Genomic DNA, 26743 nt, shown 5'->3' with positions numbered 1-26743 from the left:
CAGCTTTGCACGTTTGTTGCTTCGTATATGGTGAATTTAGTACTATGAGCGCTACAGGTATGTCCGAGTATATCCGCATCTCAACGTGGCTTACCCGATTCATTTACAGAAAAATACAGTCTCTCTCTATATGTACATACTATCTCTGCTTACAAGAAACTAGCGGTATTTCGAAGAGAGATGGATAACGCGGCTTTTAACTGTTCGGAGGAATCAACCGCACCAATACCGCAGGCCATTTTGGACCCGTCATCTAGAGTGAGGTTACGCCCTCTTTGTAAACTTATCGGTTGACCAATCCGTTCTTAAGGGAAAACCTCACCATAAAATTCTTGTCAAAGTTCAATGTGGGTGAAATTAAAATGTTGTCCCATTCACGATAGAGAGAAATCTTCTAGCTTCTCGACTACCAAACTCTGATGGCTGAACGAGTTGCTTTAAGGCTTATGTGAAAGTCCAGTGGCAGCTTGTTAGGGATAACGTCAAGTACCTATGTTGGACTCGAGCTAAGTGCTCCTGTTACCCCCGCGAAGGCTGCCCGCTGTATCTTGTCTAGATTCATAATTTAGTATTGCTTATCCGGTGCTGCCTTCCATACTAACCCTAAGATGGGTCGGTCTTATGACCACTGTATAGAGCCATATTATAAGCATCGGCCAGCGTACGAGCATTGGTTAGATCGCAGTAGTGATTAATAACTCTTTAGTAATCAAAAAGGGTCGAAAAATGAAAAAAAATATTAAGAAATGATTTTCAAAATGCTAAGTGGTTTTTTTCATTAAATAATACGTCGTCCAAACGCTTTGTATAAAGCTTTCATACATGAAACTAAATCAGATTTGCTGCTGTTCTATTCTTGCTGTTGAAGATCGGGTTTTATACGTGCAATGAGGGCGATTGTACATGTATGTGTAAAGGACGAGCACAGTTCGACTCCCAGTCCAGCAAATGACTACCAACAGAAACTTAAAATTCTCACTCAAGCAGATTTTAAAGGATTAGGAAATATAACTATTGCCCTCGCTCTTTGTTTGAAGAAAAGTCTGTGAATGTTTTGAGGCATCAGCATAGCCCTCGCTATAGACCTTTAGTTCAAATGCGCTCAGTGCTTTTGTAGATGCCTTTTCACAATTTTTTAAAGTTTTTTAACTGACTTGATGCAAAATTGAAACGTAAATTAAGCAGTCTCCATTTTCATACACACAAAATTCCAAGATGCATATTTCTGCAGCTCTAAATTCCAACCTTTTCTAACCCTTATTTGATTTGCGGTTACCTCATTCTCAATTTCCACTGAACTCAACTAAAAGTTCCACTTAAATTTCTCAAATTGTTCTTTGTTATGTGTCAAGTGCCACGTTGCACACACGCACACAGACACAAGCAAAAAACAGTAGAGCCCCAGTTTGATAAGAATATCGACTAAAACTGCTGTCATCCAATCGCTGCCACATGAACGTACTACATAAGCTAAATGTGGCTGTGGCTTTGGCATTCTTACTGTACCACAAGCGGTGTCAGCCAGCGAGTCAATGCACCATAGACGAGCTGAATAAATGAAGCGTTTACATATGTCATTGTAAGTGTTTGTACATACATATGTATGTAAGTGTATTTGTGTGCTTACGACATGCATCGAAGGCGCTTTCACCTCGATTTACTTTCCTTGCGCAAATAGCGGTGGGGGGTTTTTCGAATATCCTTTAAATGTTCAATGACTTGATGCTGCAATTGATATTCTGCGACTACATATTCTGTGTTTGGGGGGCGCGTATATGTCAGCACTTACGTGGAACTCGGTGTGTGGGAGTGAGTGGAATGATTTAGTGTGGAAAGCGGAAAAAATAGTGGAAGACACATGTTGAAAAAGAAGCTCAATTGTGTGACAGCTTGCAAGGGTTGTAAAGATGCTGAAAGCAGATGCAAATATGTCTGTTATGCCTCAGTTTGTGTGCAGGTTTGTGCAAGCTGTCAGACAAAGTCTATCCACTTTCTCATAATGATTATGTAAAATTAATTTTGTAAGCGCGCTTTTTCCTAGCGATAATTTCAAACTATATTTAGAATAAAACTAGTGCACCCAGCAGACTTTATCCTGGCCGAAAATTGGTTTACCTATATTTAAAAAGCGAGCCTCGCTTCCCCTCTTCTTTTTCTATACCATTCTCTTCTATTTCTCCCGCCATTTTTCTTTTTATTCTTGTCCCTTACTTATTTCATTTATCCCCTCCCTCTTCCACTCTCACTCCCACTCCCATTCCCACTTTCTCGCCCTTTCGCAATCTCAATCCCACTTCAACTCTCGTGGCCGCTCTCACACCCACTCCCATTTCCATTTGGTTCAAGCAGGCATCACTTTCAAATATCAACCGAATCGTGTCACCACGAATGCTTTTCTAAAAATAATTAGCGCTTCACAGTAAATTTAATTTCATTTGTATTCGTTAAACTATTTATTTACTCAGCGTTTGTAATTATTAGAATATTTGCAAGGTTACCAAGCAATTCGCTGCATTTTTATTTATTAAGTTGGAGCGAAAAGAAAACGGTTGCGTTGCATTTTTTCGCTCATATTCTAAAAAAAAAAATTTCAATTGAAGTTTTACACATAAAAAATCTTCTTTTTACCCAAAAATCTTTCTAAGCCTTCCGTTATCATTCTAGACTTTTCACGAACAGTCTTCTCGTATAGTTGCTTATTTATTTCTCATTTCTGTATCACATAGTTGATTATGTAGCGATGTAGGGCCGAAATCGGACTAGGCCTAAGCTTGGATGGGTGACCCTGCAGCAGAAACCTTGTACAAAATATCTAGGAATCCTCTAGACAGTATTTTTTCGGGGAAGCTCCACATAGAGGAAAGCGGGAGGAAGTCCTCGACGGCACTCTATGCATATAAAGGAATGCTGGGGTATAACCGGGTTCCATCGCCATTTCTCTCTCAGTGTGTATTTATAGCGATTGTAAAGCCTACCCTATGCTATGGAGTCCTTGTTTGGTGGACGGCCATACAAAAAAAAACACACTTAAAAAAATGTTAGGGGTATGCAGGCTATCAGTGCCTAGCGTTATGAGAGCTCTGAAAACAACCCCGACTGAGGCATTGTATGCTATTCTGCATATTCCATTTGTAGACCTGGTGGCGAAGAACATAGCGTTAACAATTGCAACGAAACTCAATGCTTCTGGGCAGTTTGAGCACAGACCATACGGTCATAGTAGTATAGCGTCATCAAACACTGGACTAGACTACGTTATTGTGCGCTTTGATGGGGTTCTTAGAGCCACAATAGAGGTGGATGTTTGACGCAAGGGTGCCCAAATAGCAGCCACGGCGATACACGTGTACACCGATTGTTCAAAAGTAATGAAAAGAGTAGGTTCTGCGGCATACCAGAAGGTGAGAGCTACACATAATCGACCAAGCGGGAAAGGCGTAGGCGCAACGCAGGGCGGACACCGCCTTCTGGCGCCACTTACTTTCAAACTAGGCCTTGTTAGTGATATCAGGTGCAGGAAGTGAGGGGTGGAGAAGGAAACCATCCAGCACGTTTTGTGCTGGTGCCCAGCGTTCGCCAGCTATTGGCAGTGATTCAGTTATCAGATCTAAAAGCGGCAAGTGGCATAGGTTCTAGAAAGCTTCTGGTATTTGCCAAGAGGACGAGAGTTATTTTACAACATACATATGCAGGTCCTGGTTTTTGATAGGATTTTCCAGTTTTGTCTTTAAACTAACTTCTGTTAACACTATGTATACATTCAGGCTATGTGAGTTTCTCACAGACGGGCCAATTCAACCATGCCAAACAACTGGTTTAGTCTATAGAACACGGTCAAAAAAAAATGTTTAACAAATTTGTTTCGCTCCACCCCAATACATATGTATATATATGTACGTAAGTGCTTGTTTCATCAATGAGTTCACCATCGATTACACACATTGCCGACTAGTCATTGAAATGTATATTATTGTTATTTGTATTATAATTATATACATATGTAAGTAGAGATGCATAAAAAGTTCATAAAAAAATACTAAGCAATACATAAGACCTTTGTTGCAAAACAGCCTATCTCACAATGCGACTAAAGCATGTTCTATGTTATATTTTTTTTTATCAAAAGCATCTATCTCAAGAAGTGTCTTGGAATACATAGAAACATTGGAGAGACTTCGATCAGGCCGAACCATACATCTATACTAGGTTCCCGGTTATAACGGGATAGAAGGTAACGAAAAGGTCGATGAGTTTTGCAAAGATGCAGCACTCCATGAATCGACGGTTGCGAAATTTCTAAGGTCATGTACAAATCATACGAAGCTAGTTTGACAAAGTAGCTCATATCTCTTAAAACTGAAGATTTAAGTCTCGCGATCGGCATGTTCAACCTAACCTATTTCTTCTTTTTTTTTTGAATGTGCTGTTTTTACAATTAGGTTAAGGAGTTGTGAACCAAATTAGAAGATAGAACGTTTTTGTAGCGAATTTTGACATATAACACTATTTAATCATTCGCTAAGTTCGTGTGTTTCCATATCAGCAAGCGAGATCGGCATGATTTGTAACACAGCAGAAAATTGTCTATAAATTGAGTACTTTGCTTTATGATTTTTGCAATTCAATCAAAAATTTCAATTAAAAATCGTTTATTCTATTTTTTTTTTTGCAATATTCGTTATCAAGTTTCACTCGCAGCTACAAGTCATAAATGCAGCTCATTTTAAGTTCATACATACCACGCGTCGTTTTTTATTGCTGATAAGGCGTCAATTTTTTGCATAAGGGTATTCGCTAGCAAAAGAAGAGATTGGCTCAAAGCAATGACAAAATTGACTTGGGTTTGTTTTCAACATCTTCGGTTAACGCTAACTGACCGTTTAGCTGACAAATCATCGAACGATTTTTGTCAAATAAACTGCCACTAAGCCTTAACCTAAGATGGTGCAAATTGCTTTTATAGCAAAGAAGAACTCCGAGCATATTGAGTCAGAGTAAAATGTTCAAAAGCACGTTTATGTCTTGTATATTTGTATTTAAGTAGATCAGAGAACTGCACTCCATGGCACAAACGTGCTCTCTTTGCGTATGCGAAAGAGCAATCTCTTTCAGATTTTTGAAACCCATGAGATTAGATTTTCGTCTGAAAAATTTAAAAGTTCTAGTAAAATTTGTTATTCGAAAACGCGTACATTAACTCAAAAACACTAGAATTTTTCAGGTATGCTAAGTCCTTTCTCCAAATTTTCAAAAAATGTTTACTTGCTTTCAAAGTTAGCAGCTAAATTGGCTGTCTCCAAATTTTTCTTGTTTGGCGCACACAAAATTTGACAACTTATAAGCGTTAAGTACTCAGAAGTACTTTTTTTTTCTTAAATTTATTATCTACTTGCACTCAAGGCTATTGGCTATGAATGCTACTCATTTCAAGTCTTTAAATACCACTCGTCGACTTCTGACTTTGATAAGGCAAATAGTTTATTTCAATGAGGGGTGTTCGCGAAATGTGGGAAATAATCTAGCGATAACATTGGTACAGTGCAATAACAAAATTTGGCTGGAAGCAAAAGTTTCTTAAACAATTTTACCAGATACAATGTGTCTGTTCCTCATATTAGTTTTAATTACATGTTTGTATGTAACTCTATACAATACATCTTATATATTATATCTAATTTCTGTTTTTATGTGCAGGTCCCTTTTTCGCTCTTATTATATATATTTTATTAAAATAATTTGTTAAAAATAAACGATTGTGAGCACACAAAGAAGTCTATTTGTGCTATGGCACTATTGTGAATATTTGATGAGAACTAACACTGCATTATCGGCAGTTGCTAACATTCGCCAGATGGCAGCGCAAGCGCATGTAAGTTTTTATTGATATACGATTGATTGATAGAATAGCTCATTTCTGTTCATATTCGATATGAGACTTTTGTATTTTATTGCGCAAGATGAGCACGGGTCCACCTAGTAAGCAAATAATAGTATAAATGTTACGTATACGCATCGGTAACCGTTTTTTCAGGTGGTACGGATATGTTTGAGCGTAGTTAGTTCGTTTAAGACGAATAGGGAAAGCCTTTAATAAAACAAAGTACTTGTTTAATTCGCTTTTTTTTAAGGCAATAGCTTTCATATTTATTCTTTATTCATTCTGGCCTGTTTAACATTTACCCAACATGTCGAATACCCTTAACTTGCTAGCGATATAAGCAGCTCTTTTTATACGTTTCATGAAAATGAAATGGTATATTAATTTCGTCACGAAACCGAAAATTGTAAGTCCTTAAAGGAAAATAGATAGACCCACCATTAAGTATACCGAAATAATCAGGTTGAAGAGCTGAGTTGATTTAGCCATGTCCGTCTGTCCGTCTGTCTGTTTGTATGCAAACTAGTCCCTAAATTTTTGAGATATCTTGATAAAATTTGGTGAGCGGGTGTATTTGGGTGTCCGATTAGACATTTGTCGGAACCGACCGGATCGGACCACTATAGCATATATCCTCCATACAACCGATTTTTCAGAAAAAGAGGTTTTTTGTAATATCTTACCCAATTTAACAGATTGAAGCTTCAAACTTCACCATATACTTTCGCATATTGCACATATTGTTGCCTGAAAAAATTGATGAGATCGGTCGTATATATAGTATATATTCCCCACAACCGATTGTTCAGATAAGAAACTTTTCGTAATTACTGCCCTATTTTAAGAGCTAGAGGCTTCAAATTTCAACGAATGCTTACGTATATAGCATATATTGTTGTCTGAAAAAATCATAAAGATCGGTGGTATATATAGTATATATATGGTGGTATATATAGTATATATATATAGTATATATATATATATTTTCGCAAATTTTAGCCCCATTTTAACAGATAGAAGCTTCAAATTTCACCGAATACTTACGTATATAGCATATATTGTTGTCTGAAAAAATCATAGAGATCGGTTGTATATATAGTATATATCTCATACAACCGATTGTTCAGATAAGAAACTTTTCGCAATTTCTACCCCATTTTAACAGCTATAAGCTTCAAATTTCACCGATTGCTTACGTATATAGCATATATTGTTTTCTGAAAAAATCATAGAGATCGGTTGTATATATAGTATATATCTCATACTACCGATTGTTCAGATAAGAAACTTTTCGCAATTTCTACCCCATTTTAACAGCTATAAGATTCAAATTTCACCGATTGCTTACGTATATAGCATATATTGTTGTCTGAAAAATCATAGAGATCGGTTGTATATATAGTATATATCTCATACAACCGATTGTTCAGATAAGAAACTTTACGCAATTTCTACCCCATTTTAACAGCTATAAGATTCAAATTTCACCGATTGCTTACGTATATAGCATATATTGTTGTCTGAAAAAATCATAGAGATCGGTTGTATATATAGTATATATCTCATACAACCGATTGTTCAGATAAGAAACTTTGCGCAATTTCTGCCCCGTTTTAGCAGCTGCAAGCTTCAAATTTCACAAAATGCTTACGTATATAGCATATATTGTTGTCTGAAAAAATCATAGAGATCGGTGGTATATATATTATATACCCCATATAAACTCTAATTTTTGCCCCCTTTTTACGGCTAGAAGCTTCAAAATTCATCAAATTTCATCAAATAGTTACACTTACGTCATATATTGTTGAAATACGTGATTCGTAGTCATAGTTTTTACACGCAGACCACAAAAAACCTGAAACTTTGGATCCTCACACAAAGTACCTACCTATTTTTTATTTTATATTTATCTTAAAAATCGTTAAGGTATGTAGATCTGTTCACTATATATTTCTTATCTTATACATCCGATTATTCGGAGATTACGAGCGGGATAAGATTATTGTTCAGCCCCATTCATGAAAGGTATGAAGTCTTCGGCACAGCCGAAGACAGTCCCGTTCTTACTTGTTTTTGTTCTATTTATCTCTTACGAAAAGTAATTGAATGCACAAAAGATATCATTGATAGATCAGGGGATAATAAAAATTAAATTTTTAATTGGAATTACTCATGGCGGGGATTCCCTTAACGTTATTTATGTATTTTCCCATTACACACACAAACAAGAATAGTTATAGATAAAAAACAAAAAAGTTTACATGACTCACCAGGGAAATAATGATTCATAAAAAAAAAAATAAATGTAAGGCGCGATAACCTCCGAAGAGATCTAAGGCCGAGCTTCTCTTCCAATTTGCGTCGTGCTCCTCTTGATTTTTCCCTACAAATTGGCCGGACGGGACCTACATGTTTTATGCCGACTCCGAACGGCATCTGCAAAGGCAGATGAGTTTTCACTGAGAGCTTTTCATGGCAGAAATACAATCGGAGCGCTTGCCAGACACTGCCGAGGGGCGACCCCGCTTAGAAAAATTTTCTTCTAATTGAAAAATCTTGTTTCTAAAATTTTGATGTTGCTTTGCCCGGGAGTTGAACCCAGGGCATACGGTGTGATAGGCGGAGCACGCTGATGATTCATACATACAAATAAAAATAATATGAGTATATTAGCAGTTTTGGGAATTTGTGCCTGAGAAAAACTAAGAAAAAGAAAGGGAAGCGGGGGAATGGAAAGGCAAGAAAAAAAGGAGAGTAGAGGAAAGGTGAGGTTTGAAGTCATAACTAAAGCCAAAACCGAATCCGCAATCGAAACTGGACGGCGTGTTATAAATTAGATATCGAAGTGTCGACGGTTTGTTATCGATGAGTAATCAGTTTTTCATCGACAGGATATGGGCGTGTTATCGATTTTTTATAGACGAGTTATCGGTGTGTTATCGACTAGATATAGGCAAGTATTCGATTTATCATTGGATTGTTATAAACTTTATTTCAATAACAAAAGTTATCTCTGAGTTATCAGTTATTATGGACGAGTGGTGGTTTTGTTATCGATTTAATATCGAAAAGTTGTCGATAATTACTCGGCAAGTTTTCTATATATTATCAAAAAGTTATCGATTTGCTAGCGGAGTGTTACAAATTTGTTACCGGAATGTTATCGCAAAGTCATCGCTGTATTGTTAAAAAGTTAACTGTTTGATATCGAAAAAAATCGATTTATTACCAAAAGTTTTCGATTTTTTATCGAAAATCATCGATTTTTTATAGATTTATTATCGAAATGCTATGGACTTGTTTTCGAAAGGGAGCGGATGACTCGGCGATTACAAGTCGACAACAAACCTATAACTCGACGATAATTTCGCTTTCGATAGTAAGCCGATAGTAAAATAATAACTTGTCAATATCGATTGTTATCGCTAAGAAGCCGATGAAGATTTGCTCATATAGCATGACATTTTTTTTCTAGCAAAGTTCCTTCTTTTGTAGTTACACCTTAAATCCCGGAAAAGCTCTTAAAGGTTTCCAACTGTATTTGTGAAAGGGCAAATGAATTTCGAGAAAAGAGCAAATGTTGCAGGCTTTGCCACTTGATCTTGGCTTACTATTTGACCTTTAGCTTGCAGATGGTAAAGAGAAAGCTGCAGTTGGTGGTTCTAATTGGCATTCGTGAATTCGCAGAAAGAACTTCTCTATCACGTTTTAACGCGCCGAAATTGGCTTTAACCTGGCTTCAGTGGTAGCCACCCCGGCAGGGCAAGCTAACTTGGACAGCAAGTCGCAATAGCTAGTGTGCGCCCAGCATTTGCTGACTAGAGGCACATTCTTAGAGTAGCAAATACAGGTGCCCAGGGATACAGCTATGTCTGTTCGTTTCAGTTATAGCCATGTGCGCTAGAAGATCCGCGCGTGACAGCTGCCAGGTATTTTGCGCTATGTCCCGCGAGTTCAGGTGTTCCCATAACACCCTAGATCGAATCACAGCTGAACATGCGATTTAAAAATAGTCGCTTGGCTATCGGAGTAGTTTTTTGAATCTATGGTAGACGCAACACTGATCAGGCAAGTGAAACTTGCGGCTAACAATGAACTGCTGACAGAAACCATCACCTCCAACCTTCCCATCCAACTTCGACTCATCCGGGAACCGTCTAACCAGTTCACTGCCTCTTATATATTTAATTTCTAAATTAGTTTGTTGTCACTTCTCGTACTTCGTGCATGGTGTGTCGTATATCGTATCTCTGATATCGTAATCCTTTACTTGCTTCATATTAGTCCGTGTTTTCATATGTGGCACCCAAGCTCGCACCCTTTTGACATCTAACCTTTATCGAACATATTAATACATACGAAGCTCCTATAGCCTATTGCAAGTGTGTGACAGAGAACATCACACACTTGAACGCCTTTAGCTGAGTGCAGATTGACCAGCTAACACCTAATAGCTATCAAATGTCAAATAAACGCTATGCTATGCACGCCTACATAGAAACACTTCAAAATAAACATACACACACACACACACATTTCGATACACACACATTCCACGAGACAGGTCTATGTGCAAATTTGCGCACATCCATCATCCAGCCAATCAAGCCGGTCAACAAGTCAACTCAACTCGTCCAGCAATCCATCGGTTCAAAAAATAGTCAACGATTTCATTGATACCCTTCATCAATTCAATGAATTCAATTATTTGCGCCAACTGATGGGAGCACACACTAAAAAGTGCCATTGAGGCAATGATGAGTAACTGGAAGGATTGAAGGCACTAACCACATACTTGGTTGACTGGATTTGATGTGGTTGAAAAGCAAACAAATCGAGGATGAAAAAAGGATTTGCTGGCTTAGGTAGAAAAAAAAACGTGTGAAAAAGTAATTTAGAAATCAATTGCATCAAGTAGAGCGTAGGTGTTAATATCAAAACCAACAAAAGGTACAAAAGTCAAAAGCGAACAATTGCAAAAACTGCAACAACAACATCTAATATTCATTATTCAACATCATTTACGTCATCCGTGTTTGAGTTGGCTTTCATTTGATGTTGGTTTACATTTAATTTGCATTTCGTATGTTCAAGCGAGATGTGTGAGAGTGTGATTGTGTGTGCTGTTGTTGTTTTTGTATTTGTAAATTTCTGTCGCGCTATTGCTGCCACCAAGCAACAAATTACCTGTTAAATCAACTATCGTCATTTGTTCAAATCAAACATACTGACATAGAAGCAGCAACCTGAAAGTGTTTTTATGTAAATTTTCTAAGCTTACGATGAGGCCCCAAATATTTATTTTCTTTCTTCACCTGACACCGACTCGGGTTCTGTCATATGCTGACTTTAATTCTGCCTTATTAAAGAGTCGTTTAATGACTCTGAACCTGCGAATATCGAAGGATATGTAGTGATGATCCGTACGAGCGTTACGTCGATATGAAGAGAAGAGAATAAAAGCGCTTCATTGCCCAGATCATGTTATAAGAATGGATAAAGACATTGCCGCTTAAAAGGTATTCCCATGGACCTTCGCTCATGGCAGCAGATGCATACAGGCCCTACTGAGTTGAGCAAATCAGCTGGAAGTGGGATGACTTGGCCTTCCTCGCTACTGTTTACCTTTGGCGCCCTATGTAGCGATGCGAGAATACTGTGGCGGATGTTAGCATCACTATGCTGTTAGTAAATAACCACAACAACAAAAACAGCAAGTAGTCACACTTATGTACATGTACACATTAAAGCAAGCAGCCACACTTATGTACAATGCAACGAAGCTTATTCCATACACATAACCAGCAACTTGAAGCAGTGAGATTATTTCACATACATATATGTAGCTGGCAGCTAAGAGCAGAATTTGTTGCTCACACATACACATGCATATGGCTAGAAGAAAAACATAAACTACAGATTTATATATGTACATGTACGAGGATATAGCTAAATAACAAAGCATGAGATACAACAGTTCTAGAAGGCATGTTCGTGAAATAGGCGAACAAGGTAACCGAGAGTATAAAAGCGTCGCAAGCTGAGGAATCAGTAATCAGTTTGAATTAAACGCACTATAAGTGAAGTAGAATTGTGATTGCGAAGTACTACTCCCAAAGTAGTCTAAATAAAGACCATTTTGCAATACTGAATATTGGAGTTATATATTTGACAGTTCAGCGATTCGAACGTTAGCAGAACGTGTATAATTATCAGGAATTCCCCAAAATTCGTTACAATACTATGTCTGCGATATTCCTAATAAGTTACTCATATGCCCTGGAAAATACCTGAGGGAGAAGTTACGGAGGTTTTGATGGATCAGAGATCGATGGTAGAGTGGAAAGTATGGCTCAAAAACGCGCGAAGGCTGGGGTGTCGATTATTGTAACCATAAAAATAAGCACGGGAAGTATACGTTTCGTGTGTGTCGTCCTAGCTCACAACATTTTGAAGGGTTAAAAGACAACCTCATGCAAAGCAAGGATCTCTACGCTGAAAATTCTTTCATAAGAAGAAATTATTCAAAATATTATGCGACTCTAGCAAAGATTGCGTAGAAAATGCCGCGCGACTACCCACGTTCTTCCTGCCCGAAGGCTTCTAAAGTTTCTTTCAATACGAAAAATAAAAACTGGAGCTTTCAATCAGAGAGGAAATTTTTCCTCCTCTGAAGAAAAAGGTTGACGGAATACCCTTGCACGTATGTAACGTTTACATGGGAACGTAGTAATAGAACTGTTTGCCTATAGATGTTCGCCAACTACCATGGAGTCAGGCTTTGTAATATATCATATAAACATATATACGCGATTTCCTAGTACGCTTCCTTCTCGCATTTTACAGCTATTTTGTTTTGCTCTGTTTTCAACAAAAAGCCGGCTATAACATGCCACTTGCCACATGCTACACAGCAGACCACTTGCCACATGTGCTAGGTCGCCTATGAATAGAAATTCCATTTTAGTTCCTCTCTGTCTGGTCTTGTTTCAATTCCAAATTGTTGCGTCAGCTTAACGTACGACCTGCTTAGAGAGAGCCTACAAATATGCACGTGCTGTTGGCACACGGACGCACACATGCATCGACACCTAACTGTCGCTCGTTCGCCACTAAATAGGATATGATACACTCACAAATCCATATAAGTATGTTGATATATCTTATAGCACTACCAAATGTGGCGAATTTGGCAAGCAACTGAGTGGTGGCCACCTTATTTGGTGGAAGCAAGCGCGTTTATGGAGTGTCATGACAGCGCTGTGAGGCATTGCGGCAACAGCACTACGTGCCACAAAAATCATTATTATGACAGCTATTTTGATGGACTTCCTTCTTATTGACTTTGCTAACGATTTATTTACTGCTTTTTGTATTTTTCGCTGGCCGTCGTTTCATAACTGCAACTCAGACGCGTTGCTGTTCTTATGCCATAATCGTTGACATATTACGGCAAGTGGTTCAAAAACGTCAGCAGCGGTGGCGTCGTCTTGTCACATTGCTACCGAATGACAGGTATATTTTTTTGCCTGATTTTTTATACTCAACTAAACAGAGCTCACAGAGTATATTAATTTTGTTCGCATAACGGTACCCTGTAACGGCATAAACTAATCGAGATAGATATAGACTTCTATATATCAAAATGATCTGGGTGAAAAAAGAAATTCATTTAGCCATATCCGTCCGCCCGCCCATAAACACGATAACTTGAGTAAATGTTGAGGTATCTTGATGAAATTTGGTATGTAAGTTCCTGGGCACTCATCTCAGATCGCTATTTAAAATGAACGAAATCGGACTATAACAACGACCACATTTTCGATATCGAAAATTTCGAAAAACCGAAAAAGTGCTATATTTCATTACCAAAGACGAATAAAGTGATGAAACTTGGTGGGTGGGTTGACCTTATGACGCAGAATAGAAAAGTAGCAAAATTTTGTGCAATGGGCCCACTTTTAAAAGAAGGTAATTTAAAAGATTTGCAAGCTGTAATTTGACAGTCGTTGAAATTTGGCAGGAACGTTACTCCTATTACTGTATATGTGCTAAATAAAAATTAGCAAAATCGGATGAAGAACATGCTCACTTGTTAACAAAAAATTTACCAATCCTTGTGAAATTTGGTAGGGGCATAGATTCTATGACGATAACTGTTTTCTGTGAAAATGGGCGAAATCTGTTGAAGCGACGCCCAGTTTATATACACAATCGACCGCCTGTCCTCCCGCTCGGCCCATAACACGATAACTTGAGCAAAAACCGATATATCTTTACCAAACTTAGTTCATGTACTTATATGAACTCACTTTATCTTGGTATTAAAAATGCGCGAAATCCGACTGTGACCGCTCCCACTTTTTCGATATCGAAAATTTCGAAAATTTCGAAAAATGAAAAAAATGCCATAATTCTATACCAAATATGAAAAAGGGATGAAACATTGTAATTGGATAGGTTTTTTGATGCATAATATAACTTTAGAAAAAACTTTGTAAAATGGGTGTGACACCTACCATATTAAGTAGAAGAAAATGAAAAATTTCTGCAGGGCGAAATCAAAAGCCCTTGGAATCATGGCAGGTATACTGTTCGTGGTGTTACACATATAAATAAATTAGCGATATCCGACAGATGATGTTCTGTGTCACCCTGGTCCACATTTTAGTCCATATCTCGAAAACGCGTTCACATATAAAACTAAGGGCCACTCCCTTTTAAAACCCTCATTAATACCTTTACCCATATCGCACAAACACATTCCAGGGTTACTCTAGGTTCATTTTCTAAATGGTGATTTTGCCTTATTTTGTCTCCAAAGTTCTTAGCTGAGTATATAATATTCGGCTACACCCGAACTTAGCCTTCCTTACTTATTTTTTCTTTTATTTTCCTCAAATTTGATTGGCGTACATTTCTGCTGTTTGTTGCATGCTTACTCTCTCGCTGTTAAGCGCTCTCGCGTTACGGTATTATCCTACAGGACTTCCGCTCACTGTCACATTGTCAGCTAAATTTCTCTAAAATTTTCTTTTTTGTTTTGTTTTTTTAATTTTTTCATGCCACGTGAACAACCCCCCACCTCACTTGCAGGAATTTTCTAGAGAAATTTGCAAGAATAAGCCACATCGGCAATATATGTATGTAATTACAACAACACCAGGAGAAAAATAAAAACAAAGCAGTGCAAGGCAAAGTATAAGAAAGTGTGAGTAAATTGGTGTTAGCAAATAGGGAATGCCCGACGACTGTGACGCAGGAGACGGTAGGTAGCGCTGGCTCTGCAAGCTCAGGCTGCTTTACGTAATGATTATTTGGGATGATTTCCTGGCAAAGGAAGTACCAAAATGTAAGAATGTATTTGATGGCAGGCGAAATGTAACGGTATGCTGGTAACCATACGAAGCGCATGTAAAGTGTAAATGAGAAAAGATGTTTGGGGCACTGACTCAGCAGCAGCAGACACAACAGACTAGAGAAAGTTAAAAAAAAAACTGAAAAATAAAAAAAAACTTCGAAAAGTTAACGAAAATTTGCAAAGCGAACTTAACAAAGCAAAAAATTAGCTATGCTGGCTAAGCTAAACTTTGCTATACGAAATTTGAACTAGCACGCCACCCAGCTCCTACTCTCAGCTTTGCTGCTAACAGCGCATATACATACGTACATACTCATAGAGTTAGCTGGACCATGCAATGTAAAGCAGCATTATAGTCGTGGTTTGGGTAGATGTCTGTGTTTGTCGTTGGGTCCTTTGGAATGTCTTGTGACTTGTGACTTGCTGGGTATATTCCTTACAATAAAAGGGCGCATCCAGTATGAACCAGCGGAAATAAATTTTTTGCATTTTTTTAACTTTCTTTTACACTAACAGTTATTAAGATATATGGCAGATTGAGTGCTGCAACGCGCTATCTATTTCTATTAGAAAGCACCAGGAGTGGTCAAGCCTTGCTCTACCTACTTCCCCCAGCTCGGTGGTGGTCTTCCTCTGCTTCCCGATTGAACTACTTTCTCAACCGGAGCATCTTTGTCCTTTGGTATAAAATGACCTAGCCAGCGAAGGGTTTGGATTTTCGTTGCACTGTTTTCATATCTGCGTAGAGCTCATACAGCTGATGCCAAAGCTCGTGAACTAACCTGTGGAAAATATAGTAAGAAGGCTGTTGTTAAGCCCCTGCGCGTTAGGTGGCTTAGAATGTACCCGCGCAAGGTACATATGCCTGTCATAAGAGGCGACTAAAATACTAAATTGATTCAAGGGTCTGCCAGCGCAATATATAGCTTCTCCAGCCCAATTGTCAACCTCACCTACCCGTGGCGAATCCTGTTTCATTCACAGCTGATGCTCTGGCGACCCGAACCCCTGATGGATCTAGAGGGTGGGAGGGGGGTATGACCTAGAAGGTTGCATGTGGTCACACCAAATCGTTCCCGAGATGGTCGGGCTGGTACCTTTATGGTGATTGTTACCGAAACGTACCGGATCTGCATCCGGCAAAGGACCATCAATATCGATAACACTCCCCAAGGTATTCGGGGAGTGTCCTTGTCACTACAACAACAACATCAACAAGGCTGTTGTTAAATCACGTGTGTTCCAGGGCTCATACTCTCCCATTGAGTTCAACGGTTTTGCAAGAAACCTCTTGCTACTGCGGCTAATGATGACTGCTAAGTGGCATAACTCGACATCTCCACATTCACAAATATTCTTTGCAAAGATATTACACCTTCAAAATTTGCTTAGAAAACGGTCTATCTCAGAATTCTGTTTAAGATCGCCGTCCTGGAATTTATTTCAAAAAAGTCGTATCTGAGCTTAAACTAAATACATTTAGAATAAGCTGGGCATTAAAAAAAACCCGGGGCTGGGCATTCTTCAGCCAAATTATGAAATAGGGCTTTTTCGAAACAAATTCTGAGATAGGAAGTTTTTGAAGAATATTTTCAGGCAAGGAGTTTTCGAACTGGCTGCGGAGATAGGTGATACATACTCCAGTCAGCCTTCAATGTGCTTTATCTCAGCTCAGCGTAGTAAAACTGCTTGGCTGTATAACATCAAGATCGGCTTAGAGGATAGGCTCTTAGGCTAATTGTACCACGAACTTGTAGTGCATTGATGACTAAGTGAGATAGTGAGCAGCTTTTCAATGACATAATTTTATAAACTTAGGAATATTAGCTACGACTTTTCTATCTTCAGGGACTAGGTTAAGTGTATGAATTTCTTGTTTTCTCAAAACATGCCTACTTCAATGAATACCCTGAATTTGGCCACATATGTGAAGTGTGACCAGAGTGCTTAAGAGCACACCTTCCAAGTAGTCATCTAAGAGATCGCATACTTGATACTCATACATAAAAAAACACTGAGTAGCCGCAGAGCACCAAAGGCACACACCGAGCATCACAAAGCTCAAATTTCCGTGAAACGTTAGCTCCGTTAAAATTTTCAGAAATGCCTGATGATACATCGAATAAAAACACGATAGCTTAGTTTTTGGATATACACTAGACTGGGTCGAATAAAGGAAATTTGAAGCTTTTATTAAAGTCGATTCATCGAGTGCTGTACGCTCCTTTGCTAACTCACCGGCTTTTTCGTTAACTTTATCCCTTCATGTTTGGGGAGCCAGTATTAATGTATGATACGATCTGAGTGAAGTGTCTCCAATGCTTCTTTGCAATCCGGGACACTTCTTCATAAGGTACCTTGTGAGAATATTTCCTTAGTCGACGCTTTACTATCATTATATATATTGGCGTGACTGCTCGCTCCGTATTTGGAGTGTGGATGTTGTTACACAATTCTTCCGCATCATCTCCTGATGGAAAGTGCGTTTTTGTTGTTGTAGCAGTACCTTGCCACATCCAGTAGGTGGGTCGGATCACAAATTGTCATCAATGTCCTCTAACGGGAGTCCAAGAAAACTTGCTGTTTCAAGAGGAGCGGACCATAATGAGAGGGGTGTTAGAGGCGTTGGTTCCACAATTCAGTTGAAGAGATGGTTGGTGTCATGTGGGGACACATTGCAAGCAGGGCATACATTTTATATGTCGGGGTTGATTCTGGATAGGTAAGAGTTTAACCTGTTACTGAGGACCTGCATTGTATTTTTTTGCTTCATACCGCTGTGTTCCCAGGTGCCGTATTTCCTCATAATGCCTACGGAGATGACCCCTTAAGCCCCTGGGAGGTGCAGCCACATCAATCAGGTGTATGCTGCGGTGCCCAGGTTTCTGGGTATTCAACAGAAACTGTTTGTTCAGCATTTCATTTCTCTCCCTAATGGGGAGAGTATTCTCGCCTCTTGTCTAGTTGGTGTTCTGGGGACATAAAAGACAGCCCGTTGCGATTCTGAACGCAGTATGTTGGCAGGCCTGTATTTTCTTCCAGTGTGTAAACTTTAGGCTTGGCGACCATATCGGGGACTTGTAGCATGCAAACGGCCGGCCAATTGCTTTGTAAGTAGTAAATTGCGTTTCTTTGTCTCCAAGTGCTGCCGGCAAGAGATTTGAGGATTTTATTACGGCTCTAGATTTTAGGAGCAATTGCGTTTGCATGCTCTCCAAAATGTAGATCTTGATCAAACGTCACACTCAAGATTTTTGGGTGTAAGACAGTCGGTAGCATAGTGCCATTGACGTGGATGTTCAATATGGTCGACATTTGGCGCGTCCATGTTGCAAATTAGGTCGCCGATGATTTGGTCGGTGACAATGTCAGGTTTCGCCAGGCGAAGAAACTGGAGGGATCATGGGAAGTGCGTGTTAAGTAGCGTCTCAAGGGAGTCTTCACTACTATGTGACGAGTCCACGTAATCTGTTTTCAGCAGTACCTGGACTGCAACTTTGTTTTTATTGAATACTTCATGTTGAATAAAAACGCAATTTCAAGATTTTTAGTTCAGCGAGAACGAATTGAATTGGTTGTATTTTTATACCTTTCATGAAAATGAAATGGTATATTAATTTCGTCACGAAACCCAAAATTGTAAGTCCTTAAAGGAAAATAGATAGACCCACCATTAAGTATACCGAAATAAACAGGATGAAGAGCTGAGTTGATTTAGCCATGTCCGTCTGTCCGTCTGTCCCTCTCTCCGTCTGTCCGTCTGTCTGTTTGTATGCAAACTAGTCCCTCAATTTTTGAGATATCTTGATAAAATTTGGTGAGCGGGTGTATTTGGGTGTCCGATTAGACATTTGTCGGAACCGGCCGGATCGGACCACTATAGCATATATCCTCCATACAACCGATTTTTCAGAAAAAGAGGATTTTTGTCATATTACTCAATTTAACAGATTGAAGCTTCAAACTTCACCATATAATTTCGTATATTGCACATATTGTTGCCTGAAAAAACTGATGAGATCGGTCGTATATATAGTATATATCCCCCACAACCGATTGTTCAGATAAGGAACTTTTCGTAATTACTGCCCTATTTTAAGAGCTAGAGGCTTCAAATTTCAACGAATGCTTACGTATATAGCATATATTGTTGTCTGAAAAAATCATAAAGATCGGTGGTATATATAGTATATATATGGTGGTATATATAGTATATATATATAGTATATATATATATATTCTCGCAAATTTCTTCCCCATTTTAACAGCTAGAAGCTTCAAATTTCACCAAATGCTTACGTGTATAGCATATATTGTTGTCTGAAAAAATCATAGAGATCGGTGGTATATATATTATATACTTCATATAAACTGTCATTTTTGCCCCTTTTTTTACGGATAGAAGCTTCAAAATTCATCAGATTTCATCAAATAGTTACGTTTACGTCATATATTGTTGAAATACGTGATTCGTAGTCATAGTTTTTACACGCAGACCACAAAAAACCTGAAACTTTGCATCCTCACACAAAGTACGTACCTATTTTTTATTTTATATTTATCTTAAAAATCGTTTAGGTATGTAGATCTGTTCACTATATATTTCTTATCTTATACATCCGATAATTCGGAGATTACGAACGGGATAAGATTATTGTTCAGCCCCATTTATGAAAGGTATGAAGTCTTCGGCACAGCCGAAGACAGTCCCGTTCTTACTTGTTTTTTTTTAATTCAAGAACTTCGTTTTATAAAATTTAATTTAAATTATATTCGCTGCTAAATTGTTTGCTCTTTAATAGTAAAACAATACTTTATTTATGTAATTTATTTTGTAATTTTTTTCATTCAATATTTTTTTTAATTTCTATAATAAAGACATTCGTTTTTCCTTTCCACTGTCGTTTATCTTCTTCTATGTTATCGTAGTATTATTTACTTTTTGAAATTTCTCCATATTTGTTGATAAACTGCTGGCTTTGTTGTTGCTATTATTTACTAAAAAAATCAACTTTTATTGTTGCATGACAACAAAAAAAATCTAAATTTCCAATTTCACATTCTTCCATATAAGGACAAGAATAGCCGGCAGAAATTTACAAAGACATACACATACATATATTTAAACGCGTTTGTATGTATGTATGTATGCATTAGAGGTTTACGCCGATCACTTTATCGGCGGCGGCGGCGTAGGCTCTATTATGTACCGGCGGCGGCGGCGTTGACGGCGCGCCGGCGTACGCCGGTGTTCTTACTTTAAAAAGCTTGATTTTTCTATTTAAAAAAATAATATTTAGGAAAGGTTTTGTTTGTATATATTTAGGGAAATCGACGTTTTGGCCATTTCGGAAAGATCCGGGGTTTTTGCCTCAAAATCTCGCAGATCGTTCAACAATTTTCAGGAGTAGCTCCTTGCGGAGGGATTGTCCCTCGTTCACTTACTCCAGAGAGGCTTCGAACCTAACCCCGGTCTTTGGAATTGGAGATACATAAAATGGTCACACTCTTGTCTGTATATCTCGGGGTTAACTCCTAATAATCGTCGGGAACACAATTTCTTTAAATCATTTGTGGCTCCTTGGCGGTCACGCACAAAGGCGACATGCGGTTGCTATTAATGGTCTATTAATACTCATGACTCTCGTGGCACAGGGCGCCTCCAGTTTTTTCGGCTGTTTTTAAAAGCTACAATTTCCGATGTGCGAACAGTAGCAATCCCGATCACCAGTCGCTACCACGCCTCCTGAACTCATACCTTTGTCGACGTCACTTTCCTAGAAGCTCTAGATGTAGCTCCGAAGATTTTCTAACGGATGTTTTTATCGCGCTTGCTGCCGAGATATACCAGAGAAACACCTTGAAACGTTAGGGTGTGACTATTCGGCCAAGGATGCCGCCCTCGAAATCATAAGCAGTCTAAGTGGATGTCATTGCGTAACTCATGGGTGAAAATCGTATAATCCTCGGCGCATCTACATAATTAAAAATGTAGATCAAAGTTTTCAGACGTTTGTGTTCACAACATTGATTTCAATAGTCTTCGTTAAATCAAAATGATATTTTAGAATGAAAGTCGACCGATTTCAAGTTGAAAGATGTTAACTGCTGTTTTCCGGTCTTATGCTATAAGAGCTCATTATGGATGACAGCTTCACTTTTCAGACTAGTTCGACTATCCACTACATTAGGGTAGTAGCACACACGGTCATTAGTTCGACTGTCTTAAGAAAGCTTTTGCTTCACCACTTTGAGTGTTCTTGCGAAGGACAAAGCTTCACCTGGTAAATATGTATATGTGCCTACGTATTCACATTTTTAAAAGGAGCCGTAACGTGTAGGTGACATTTAAACTTGGTTGATAGGCTATAATCAATGTGATTCACTCCAAGGGACTAGTTTTGCATAGGCCCGCCAACTTTATGTCAAACCGGGAGACTTGGGTCTTGAAGGATGAAGTGTGAAAATCAAAATTAACATTTCAGTCGCTATTGTATAGTTTCGCAAATAAACAACAGATGTTTGAATGTAAGACCAAGTGATTTTTCAAACCCTCCTCATAAGTACATAATCCTCAACTTAAGTATGAGGTAAGAAACATTCCAAAGGACTGTTTATGCGCCTAGAACCTATTAAAGGATTTTGCATCACTGAATTTAAAATTCTTTAAAAAATCGGCACCTTTTTTGGGTAATTTGCTTTTTTTTAACAACTTGGACAATTTGAAAACATGTTCGCCTCGGGCCATTTTATTTGAATTCATTGTTCATTAATTTTTTGAAAAAAATACGCAAAGTGAGCATATAAATTTATTATATAACTTTTCTTTTAGTGTTTTGTTTTAATAACTTGGTGAATTGGGTGATGCAAAGTCCGTGTTAAGCTAGCATCGAAAACGCCTGTTTTTATACTCAGTTGAGCAGAGCTCACAGAGTATATTAACTTTGATTGGATAACGGTTGGTTGTACAGGTGTAAAGGAATCGAGATAGATATAGACTTCCATATATCAAAATTATCAGTATCGAAAAAAAATTCGATTGAGCCATGTCCGTCCGTCCGTCCGTTAACACGATAACTTGAGTAAATTTTGAGCTATCTTGATGAAATTTGGTATGTAGGTTCCTGGGCACTCATCTCACATCACTATTTAAAATGAACGATATCGGACAATAACCACGCCCACTTTTTCGATATCGAAAATTTCGAAAAATCGAAAAAGTGCGATAATTCATTACCAAATACGGATTAAGCGACAAAACTTGGTAGGTGAGTTGAACTTATGACGCAGAATAGAAAACTAGTAAAATTCTGTAATTTCGCAGTCGTTGAAGATATCATGATGAAATTTGGCAGGAACGTTACTCTTATTACTATATGTCTGCTTATTAAAAATTAGCAAAATCGGAGAACGACCACGCCCACTTTTAAAAAAAAAAATTTTTTAAATTCAATTTTTAAAAGAAAAGTTAATATCTTTACAGCATATAAGTAAATTATGTCATCATTCAACTCCAGTAATGATATGTTGGAACAAAATACAAAAATAAAAGAAAATTTCAAAATGGGCGTGGCTCCGCCCTTTTTCATTTAATTTGTATAGGATACTTTTAATGCCATAAGTCGAACAAAAATTTACCAATCCTTGTGAAATTTGGTAGAGGCTTAGATTCTAGGACGATAACTGTTTTCTGTGAAAAAGGGCGAAATCGCTTGAAGCCACCCCCAGTTTTTATACACAGTCGACCGTCTGTCCTTCCACTCGACCGTTAACACGATAACTTGAGCAAAAATCGATATATCTTTACTAAACTCAGTTCACGTACTTATCTGAACTCACTTTGTATTGGTGGAAAAAATGGCCGAAATCCGACTATGACCACGCCCAATTTTTCGATATCGAAAATTACGAAAAATGAAAAAAATGCCATAATTATATACCAAATACGAAAAAAGGGATGAAACATGGTAATTGTATTTGTCTATTGACGCAAAATATAACTTTAGAAAAAAACTTGGTAAAATGGGTGTGACACATACCATATTAAGTAGAAGAAAATGAAAAAGTTTTGCAGGGCGAAATCAAAAGCCCTTGGAATCTTGGAAGGAATACTGTTCGTGGTATTACATATATAAATAAATTAGCGGTACCCGACAGATGATGTTCTGGATCACCCTGGTCCACTTTTGGTCGATATCTCGAAAACACCTTCACATATACAACTAAGGGCCACTCCATTTTAAAATACTCATTAACACTTTTCATTTGATACCCATATTGTACAAACGCATTCTAGAGTCACACCTGGTCCACATTTATGGCGATATCCCGAAAAGGCGTCCTCCCATAGAACTAAGGCCCACTCTTTTAAAACACTTATTAACACCTTTCGTTTGATACCCATATTGTACAAACGCATTCTAGAGTCAAACCAGGTCCACTTTTATAACGATATACCGAAAAGGCGTCCACCTATAGAACTAAGGCCTACTCCCTTTTAAAATACTCATTAACACCTTTCATTTGATACCCATATCGTACAAACAAATTCTAGAGTCACCCCTGGTCCACCTTTATGGCGATATCTTGAAAAGGCGTCCACCTATAGAACTAAGGCCCGCGCCCTTTTAAAATACTCATTAACACCTTTCATTTGATACCCATATTGTACAAACAAATTCTAGAGTCACCCCTGGTCCACCTTTATGGCGATATCTCGAAAAGGCGTCCACCTATAGAACTAAGGCCCACTCTTTTAAAACACTTATTAACACCTTTCGTTTGATACCCATATTGTACAAACGCATTCTAGAGTCAAACCAGGTCCACTTTTATAACGATATACCGAAAAGGCGTCCACCTATAGAACTAAGGCCCACTCTTTTAAAACACTTATTAACACCTTTCGTTTGATACCCATATTGTACAAACGCATTCTAGAGTCAAACCAGGTCCACTTTTATAACGATATACCGAAAAGGCGTCCACCTATAGAACTAAGGCCCACTCTTTTAAAACACTTATTAACACCTTTCGTTTGATACCCATATTGTACAAACGCATTCTAGAGTCAAACCAGGTCCACTTTTATAATGATATACCGAAAAGGCGTCCACCTATAGAACTAAGGCCTACTCCCTTTTAAAATACTCATTAACAGCTTTCATTTGATACCCATATTGTACAAACGCATTCTAGAGTCACCCCTGGTCCACATTTATGGCGATATCCCGAAAAGGCGTCCTCCCATAGAACTAAGGCCCACTCTTTTAAAACACTTATTAACACCTTTCGTTTGATACCCATATTGTACAAACGCATTCTAGAGTCAAACCAGGTCCACTTTTATAACGATATACCGAAAAGGCGTCCACCTATAGAACTAAGGCCCACTCTTTTAAAACACTTATTAACACCTTTCGTTTGATACCCATATTGTACAAACGCATTCTAGAGTCAAACCAGGTCCACTTTTATAATGATATACCGAAAAGGCGTCCACCTATAGAACTAAGGCCTACTCCCTTTTAAAATACTCATTAACAGCTTTCATTTGATACCCATATTGTACAAACGCATTCTAGAGTCACCCCTGGTCCACATTTATGGCGATATCCCGAAAAGGCGTCCTCCCATAGAACTAAGGCCCACTCTTTTAAAACACTTATTAACACCTTTCGTTTGATACCCATATTGTACAAACGCATTCTAGAGTCAAACCAGGTCCACTTTTATAACGATATACCGAAAAGGCGTCCACCTATAGAACTAAGGCCTACTCCCTTTTAAAATACTCATTAACACCTTTCATTTGATACCCATATCGTACAAACAAATTCTAGAGTCACCCCTGGTCCACCTTTATGGCGATATCTTGAAAAGGCGTTCACCTATAGAACTAAGGCCCACGCCCTTTTAAAATACTCATTAACACCTTTCATTTGATACCCATATTGTACAAACGCATTCTAGATTCAAACCTGGTCCACTTTTATAACGATATACCGAAAAGGCGTCCACCTATAGAACTAGGGCCTACTCCCTTTTAAAATACTCATTAACACCTTTCATTTGATACCCATATTGTACAAACGCATTCTAGAGTCACCCCTGGCCCACATTTATGGCGATATCCCGAAAAGGCGCCCACCAATAGAACTAAGGCCCACTCCCTTTTAAAATACTCATTAACACCTTTCATTTGATACCCATATTGTACAAACAAATCTTAGAGTCACCCCTGGTCCACCTTTATGGCGATATCTCGAAAAGGCGTCCACATATAGAACTAAGGCCCACGCCCTTTTAAAATACTCATTAACACCTTTCATTTGATACCCATATTGTACAAACAAATTCTAGAGTCACCCCTGGTCCACCTTTATGGCGATATCTCGAAATGGCGTCCACCTATAGAACTAAGGCCAACGCCCTCTTAAAATACTCATTAACACCTTTCATTTGATACCCATATCGTACAAAATAAATTCTAGAGTCACCCCTGGTCCACCTTTATGGCGATGTCTCGAAAAGGCGTCCACCTATAGAACTTAGGCCCACTCCCTTTTAAAATTATCATTAACACATTTCATTTGATACCCATATCGTACAAACAAATTCTAGAGTCAGGCCTGGTCCACCTTTATGGCGATATCCCAAAATGGCGTCCATCTATAGAACTATGGCCCACTTCCTCTTAAAATACTCTTTAATACCTTCCATTTGATACACATGTCATACAAACACATTCCAGGGTTTCCCTCGGTTCATTTTCCTACATGGTTATTTTCCCTTATGTTGTCACCATAGCTCTCAACTGAGTGTGCAATGTTCGGTTACACCCGAACTTAACCTTCCTTACTTGTTTTAAATAACTTTTGAACAGTTAGAAATAGTTAAATTTCGCAATTAGTTTCTTATAACTGGCAGTGGTGTGCATCCGTTGATACTACTTTCGACCATATCCGACCAATTTTCGACATGAACAATAAATGGCTTAAACAGTCTCAAAAGATTAGAAAATATAGTAACGCGCCGGACGCCGTCGCCGCCGCGCCGATATTTTTGACAATCGGCGGCGGCGTGCGAAAAACGACACAAATCGGCGGCGGCTGCGACGTTTATCTGTGGCGTATATCTCTAGTATGCATGACAAAAATATAAATTAATTAATCCTAAAAATTTACGTATTTTTACACATTTGCTCACAATAAACTTGCGATGCTGCTACTTTTTTTTCACATTTTCTTTTCAATTATATTTGTTATCGAAATTCGCTGCATTTTTTATTATAACAAAATAAAATTATTAAATAAATTTGCACTTTTTTTGTTGCACAACAATTGCACCAACTGCACTTGCCAGTCGAAATCGAAAATCGTGGTGAAAACTCTTCAAGAAAAACTTAGTAACAAACAAAAAAAAAAGGACTGCAAAACGTCGCAATTTGTTTGTTGTAGTTGTTCTTTGCTTTAATTCACATTTCCATTATTGTTTATAGC

General features: G+C 38.2%; 1 protein-coding gene across 21 annotated transcripts in view; it reads right to left on the bottom strand.

Moving 5' to 3' along the window:
- Positions 1 to 26743, bottom strand: part of Hers (Histone gene-specific Epigenetic Repressor in late S phase) — a 545891-nt gene that overhangs the window by 377126 nt on the left and 142022 nt on the right. The window lies entirely within an intron of this gene.

Source organism: Eurosta solidaginis, chromosome 4 (assembly GCF_040869045.1).
Source record: "Eurosta solidaginis isolate ZX-2024a chromosome 4, ASM4086904v1, whole genome shotgun sequence".
Classification (NCBI taxonomy): Eukaryota; Metazoa; Arthropoda; class Insecta; order Diptera; family Tephritidae; genus Eurosta; species Eurosta solidaginis.
The sequence above is the reverse complement of the archived record's forward strand: the minus strand, read 5'-3'. Positions and strand labels throughout refer to the sequence as shown.